Below are 7,042 nucleotides of genomic sequence, written 5' to 3' on the forward strand. Positions count from 1 at the left end.
CAGAAGTCCTTGTTTCTCATTTTCAAATGCACATAAATCTTCCAACTCTGTTTATTCTAATGGCAAAACAAAAAAGGATAAACAACGACAACTTAGGAACAAAGACTACCCCTTGACAGAGACTGTGGTCTCTAAGTCCATTTCCCAATTAAAAGGAATGAGGGTCCTTTGCAAAACCCCCACAAGAATGCAGTCAGTCAGTCTGAGATGCGGGAAATTCCGTAGTACCTATGACCCCATTCCTTTTGCAAGAGAACAGCATGGAAAAAGGACAGGAGCTAATAATGCCTGTGTGTAGAGCTTACATGGACCTCAAACAACCCACTGTAAGGGACAAATTAGACAAGCACGGTAAATGGAGGGTTGACTGGATGGATGGCTCAGTACAAACAAGCCTGGCATCCGGAGTTTGGTTTCCCAGGACCCACATGGTGAAGGAGAAAACTCCTTCAAGTTTTTCTCTGACCTCCATATGCATGCCATGGCTGCCTCCTCTAAATAAAGTTGAAAAGCCAGTGGAATGCTGGGTATTTTATGATGTAAAAAAATCATTATTGTTACATAGAATAGCATTATTGTTATGATAAAAAATCTTTATGTGCTATCAGAGAGTTTCAAGTCACTTACGGATGACCTCATATAACATTTGGGATTCCCTTTGATATACCTAGAAACAACAACAACAACAACAACAACAACAACAACAACAAAATTGGACAGGAGCAGAACACATTTGGCAGAATGCTTGAAGAAATGTGTGTAAGGCCATGCCAGCTCATCATTTCTCCTTACTAATCTTTATACACTTCAATTTTCGTCATTTTTAAAAGTCTATTTAAATAAAAGACTAATTTAGAAACATTAAAGAAGACCCAAACAAAATGAAGACATTTTAGTGTAAGGGTAATTTAAAAGTAATAAACCAAGTTAATTAAAGATGTAAGGTACACCATGCATTGGTGGCGCACGCCTTTAATCCCAGCACTGGGGAGGCAGAGGCAGGCGGATCTCTGTGAGTTCGAGACCAGCCTGGTCTACAAGAGCTAGTTCCAGCACAGCCTCCAAAGCCACAGGGAAACCCTGTCTCGAAAAACCAAAAAAAGAAAAAAAAGAAAAAAAAAAGAAAAGAAAAAGATGCAAGGTACATTGAAAGGGAATCCAGCTCAAATTCTATGATGCTCCAGGGCTCAGGAGCTAGCAAAGTGTGCTTAAAATCTCCCCAGGCTATAGATCAGGACCTTGGGAGTATGGGGGCCCCTGTCTCTTCCTATGGAGGTCAAAGGTTAGCGTTCCAGGGCTGCTGGTTGGAAGCGCATGTGCAGACTGCGTGAGCAGCCTCTTTTCACAGGGCCGTTTTGGACGTGGTCTGAACAGTGGAAACATTCTTCACATATTTAAGTAGCTGGTGCTGCCTGTGATGGATATTGGGGGCAGCTGCTGGGGGGAAGTCACTAAGGCCAGGAATGGCTGACACCCAAAGCTCATGTGGCTTTGGATTTGTTTGCTGGATTGCTAGGTCTCTCTGCGGCTCCTGTATCATTCGCCCCACCCCAGCACAGGATTCCTCTCCATTATAGAGCTCCTGGTGTTTCCTGGCAGCCGATGATTCATTTTTCTCCCCTGAATCTTCTCTGTGGCTGGATCTTTGTTTCCCATATCCTTCCCACACCCTCAGAGAACAAAAGTCATTGGTCTTTTGGCTGGAGTCTGAGCCGGACCATTGCACTCTGCACAGGACGAGACCCGAGGGCTCTTCCAGCTTCCTTAGATTTCCCTGAACATTCCGAGATAAATGCTAACCGTAGGATAAATGCTAACCATAGGATACGCTTGCTTTTCTGGCTGACGTGATGTTTTATGCGATTCATCTGTTGTCTGAGATTTCCGGTTATAGTCATGAAATCTGGTCTCTCTGCCCCTGATACAAACCCTTGTGTTTATAAGATGTAGCAACCTAAGTCACCCGCACAGTTTTCAGAACTGGAAACACACTTTCTTATGTCTAAAACCCCAGTGAGATGAATTTTCCTTTTTACATCATGTTTGGAAAGTTGCAATAACAGAAGTCAGTTCAAATGAAGATGGGTCAGAATTAAGTTCTAAGTCAAGAATTCCATCTTAGCCCTGCCCCCAAACCACAGACAGATCAACAAGGGCCTTTGGTTGCATCTGACTTTGCCAAACAGAATCCCATCATTTTGGGGAATTAGAAGGGTGAAGAGGAACACCTACCCATCCGTGAACTTCTGGAACTGGTGAAGGGGCAGGTCCTGCAGGAAGCCATAGCCACAGGGTCTCCATGACTCTGGGCATTAGCAGGATATCTGGGATCTCAGAGAGGGCCCTGAGAAGCCAGAGGCCTTGAACCAGACCAACAACTCAGCGCACTTAACATTCATAAGTAAAGCTGTTTGGACAAAAGGGTATACTGCTGTGAGGCACTGCAGCTCCAAATGAACATGACGGAGGGGCAGCAGAAATGAGGGAGCCGAGTGGTACATGGATGGCAGAACTGGAGACTCAACACCTCTGACTGCTGTGAGAGAAGACAGGGATTGATAGAGGAGTGGTTGTTGCCCAGAGGGGCCAGCAAGAAGTTTCATCTGGTTTTTTCTTTTTCTTCTGTGGGGGAGGCTATCAGGGTGGAGTCTGGATACAGGAGGACTGGGAAATGAGCAGGATTGGGGTGCGTTACATATAATTCCCAAAGAATATAATAATAATGATGATGATGATGATGACGATAATCTGAGGAGGTGACTTAAGCCATCCAGGGTTATATTTGCCGGAAACAAGGCCTTCAGAATCATAGAGCATGAGGCAGCAAGGGCGCTTGCTACCCAGCAACTGCTGTTTCACAGGTAAGAAAACTAAAGTCCAAAGAGTTAGTTGTTACAGCAGAGATAGCGAACCCATGATCCAAAATCTGCTTACTAACCATGACAGCCTGGGGGTGTCTTTCTTATTGTTCTGCACCCTGCTGCTGTCACCTCACTCCTGACTGCTGCCCTTTGCCACAGCCACTTCTGTAGCAGCTCTGATCCATGCATGTACAGGTCTCTCCCAGCTCAGAACTGCTGTTGTTCTCAGTGACACGTGTGTGGAACTCAGTGTACTTATGTGGTCTGCAAGGCCTGCACAGGAAGGAACCTACCTCTGTCTTTTCCCACGTGGCTTTCATTGTCTGGAAGACTTAAACAAACAAGGTCCTCTTGCCATTTACAGACAGGTCGATGGTCCTTCCTTTGCAGCCGTCATCCATTCTCTGTTAGTGAAAACTGGCATCTTCCTTCCCTCCCTCCCATCCCCTAGCACTGGGTATGCGGACTTGCATTTGCCTGGTGTGATACTGTACTTAATTATGAACACTTTGCTTCTCTTCACTTCACCATAAATTCCTTTAAATTCCAGATTTGTAGCCAGGATATTATTTATAGCTACAGCAGTTACTCACTGAGACAATGTTGAAAAAAAAAAAAAGTTCTGTTAAAGCAGCCTGAGCGTCACTATTTTTGGAAATTCAACAGCATTTAGACAGACAATTCTAAAGAGGTGAAATTTGGCATCTTCTGTTTCTCCTTTGCCAACTTTAGGTACACTCAAGGATATTTTTATCTCTAAGACATCCCATAGATGAAAACAGGGAGGGCTCCCTTTTCCTGTTTCCTTACATTATGCTCCATGTAAAGCTCAAATAAATGTGCTTCCTCAGTAGCCTGTGTGGAGGAAACACTTTATTAGGTTGCTGTAGGGGCAGAAACCAATGAAATCCAGGAGGGGAAACTATGACATAGCTGTAATGGGGCAAGCACCCCAGTTATAGACTCCAGGGCCAGCCCCCCACATTGAAAGAAAAATGCTAAAAGATGGTTAGCCTCAGGAACCAGTGTTGATCAGGAGCAGAAGACCTGGGCTTACTCTTGACAGTACCAAGTTCTTACAATGTGCCCTGGAACCTGGTATTTATTCCTATTTATTTGCCTCAGTAGTGAAACAGACTGGCCATTGAGGTGAGTTCTTCCACAGGCAGGGACGCCACCCTTCCAGTTACAGGGCGTGGATCAAATTAGCAAACATGTGGTATGTGTTACAGCCTTTCTCAGTCCCAGGACTGGTAGCATGTGCAGTTGTTGGTTGAGAAGGCTCATTCTCAGGCTCCACCCCAAAGCATCTAACTCGGAAACTGGCGCCTTAGGCTGGGAAGCCCTGTGGCCTCTGCTACATCCTCCTGGTCACACACAAAGTGGACCTGGTTCTGTGTTAGCTGAGTGGAGGATCTTTCTCCAACTAGCAAATAAAACAACTCTACTTGCCAAAGGCAATGCAGGCCACTGCTGGCTTCGCAGAAGTCCGAGGTTCCCAAGACATACTACTTGGGAAAAACCAAGAGGGGCCATATGGATATAGGTTCTGTTAAAGTCACCAAGTTTTTATAGAGATTTGCCAAAGGGAAACACAGGACACAAGGCAGAGACTCTTTTGACAGGTCTTATAAACTACTCTTAAACCCTGAAGTGTCTTGGGTTGCATTCATGTCTCTGTGATTTTGTCCTGTCTGTCTGCTTCTACCTGAAACTAAGATGAAACGGACTGAAGTGAGCAGCGTGAACCAGGTTCCCAGAAGCGGCGGCTCCTGCTCTCTCTGGCCGGAACGCTCCCTGGCTGTCAGAAGACCTCTGGTGCCCTCTAGAGGGAGCAACTAGAAAGGGCCCCTTCTAGGTCTCAAGTCCACAGCCGCTTTCCAGAATGACTGGAAATTTTCATGGCTAAGTATATAAAATTGGTATGCAAACCAATCACTTACTAATAACACTTCATAAGGAAATTTATTTTAAAATAATTCTTTGGTATACTTATACAATTTTGTCATTTGCTGAAGATGAAAGCAAATTTGCTAAGTAATGATTTTTATATAAAGAATTAAATATTGTCTGATGATCTGTCACTGCAGGATGTAGAGTTTCTCAGAGTTGATCGATATTTTGAACTTCTAATCGTCAATGCTGAAAACAGTGCTTCATCTTGATATGCAATACACACGATAAAAACATATTAGGGCCGTTTGGAAACTGCATTTTTTTTTTCAGAATCGAACAATTCTATTTTCATTAACTCACAAAAACAAAACAAGGAGGCCATCACTTGCTCAGTCCCCAACACTACAAGCTGAGTGAATATACACTTAGGACTCTCTCATGGCTGAAGTAACGGAGATATTAGAAGTAAGATTTGTTTACTAAGGGGCCACACTTGCACTATGAATTAGGCAGAGCCCATTGCAACTTCAGTTTGAACTTCTTGATTAGATTAAACCATTTGCAATTCTGCACTGTCACAACATCTCATTGAAGCCCTCGCAGAGCCTGAAGTCACTCTGGTTCTGGGCACATTCCAGAAACTGATCTCAAGAGAGCATGGCCTTTGCTGCTCTTCCAGCAGCTGGGTTCCCTGGGGCTCCTGGTAAGTGATGTCAGGTCTTGCAGGCTCAGCACTGCCACCTCCACTGAAGCCCCCAGTGATGGCATGACCCAGGGTGTGAGCCCCTGCAGAGCCCACAGCCACACCAGCTGCAGTGGTTGCCATCTGGGCCATCAGGCCTGGCTGCCTGGGTGCAACAGCAGGGGAGCCAACTCCAGATGGTGCAGCTGCAGGCGCATGTCTTGGAGCAGCCCTCATCTGAGGGGCACGGCTGGCCGGAGGGGCCACCCTGGAAGAGCGGCTTCTGCTTCCATGTGGCATCCTGGGTCCTCAAACACTATGAGTCCAAAGACGACAAATTGCCGGAAACTACACGCCTTTAATGCCAGCACTCAGGAGGTAGAGGGATCTCTGTGAGTTCGAGGCTAGACTGGCCTACAAAATGAGTTCTAGGACAGTCAGGGCTGTTATACAGAGAAACCCTGTCTCAAAAAAACAAACAAAAACCAAAAACAACAATCAAAACGAGGCAAGTGCAAATATCAACAGAGAAAACGGGACCCCATGTCATGCATCATTCTGAAAATAGTTTCACTCTTGGGGGGCTCAGGAAAAGTCTCAAGGACCCCAGGAATCTGGGAACTACATTTTGAAGGCAACCCTCTAGACAACCTTCCTTCTCAGTGGTCACACAATAATTTCCTCTAAAATGCCTCCTGAGAGAAAGATCTACAACCAACACAGATGAGAGTTGGAACAAGTCTGTGGGCTGTCCTCCCCCTAGCGGTAGATAGCTGAAGTACACTCGGCAACAGCAGGTCTCATCTGTGTTAGATTGTGAAGAGGAAAGTGGTTTCCTTGTGGACGTGTCAGCCCTGTGGTCTTACAGCTACTTTCCTGAATTCGAGTGTGTTGTGTTCTTCAGGGACTAAAACACTGGAGAAAAAAAGTTTTTCACTGGCTTTCGCCTGAATCTGCTGTCCCTGAGGACTCTGCAAAATGCTCCTTCTTTTAGTTAGTCTTCTCTCACCCCCAGATCCTGCTTCAGATGTCCTAGGCTGCTAAAGATACGACCATGCTACCCTGTCCTTAGCCCCGGGGTCTTTTATGCGAAATACTCTACACTGCAAACCCTGTTTGGTCTGTCTCCAGCTGCTGAATGATGTGAGAACAGGAACTCGGTCTGCACCTCTGGGCCCAGCGCAGCAAAGGGGTGGCCACACCGTCTCAACCTTCCTAACACGTTGACCCTTGAATACAGTTCCTCATGTTGTGGTGACCCCCAACCATAAAATTAGTTTTGCTGCTTCTTCATAACGATTACTATTACGAACTGTAATGTAAATACCTGATATGCAGATGGTCTTAGGCAAGCCCGGTGAAAGGGTCGGTTGTCGCTCCCCTAATCCCCCGCCCCGTCCCCCGCCATAGGTCGGGACTCACAGGTTGAGAATCACCATTCTAGGGTCAGCTTTGACTGAGTTTATACCTCTTGGTGTGCATCCTTCTCTGAGACATCCTTCTCATGCTTCCAGCACAGGGCAGCTCTTCCCTTCCTCGGGACATTGCTTTTCTGCTGTACCCCTACTCACTAATTCTTGGTCCTTCTTCAGTCGCTACAGAC

The 7,042-nt window shown here is 45.8% G+C and overlaps 1 pseudogene; it reads right to left on the bottom strand.

Annotated features, from left to right (window-relative positions):
- Positions 1–5,302: 5,302 nt before the first annotated feature.
- Positions 5,303–5,739, bottom strand: LOC100766201 (annotated as a pseudogene).
- Between the last annotated feature and the right edge of the window lie 1,303 nt (positions 5,740–7,042).

This window comes from Cricetulus griseus, unplaced genomic scaffold, assembly GCF_003668045.3.
Source record: "Cricetulus griseus strain 17A/GY unplaced genomic scaffold, alternate assembly CriGri-PICRH-1.0 unplaced_scaffold_266, whole genome shotgun sequence".
Lineage (NCBI taxonomy): Eukaryota > Metazoa > Chordata > Mammalia > Rodentia > Cricetidae > Cricetulus > Cricetulus griseus.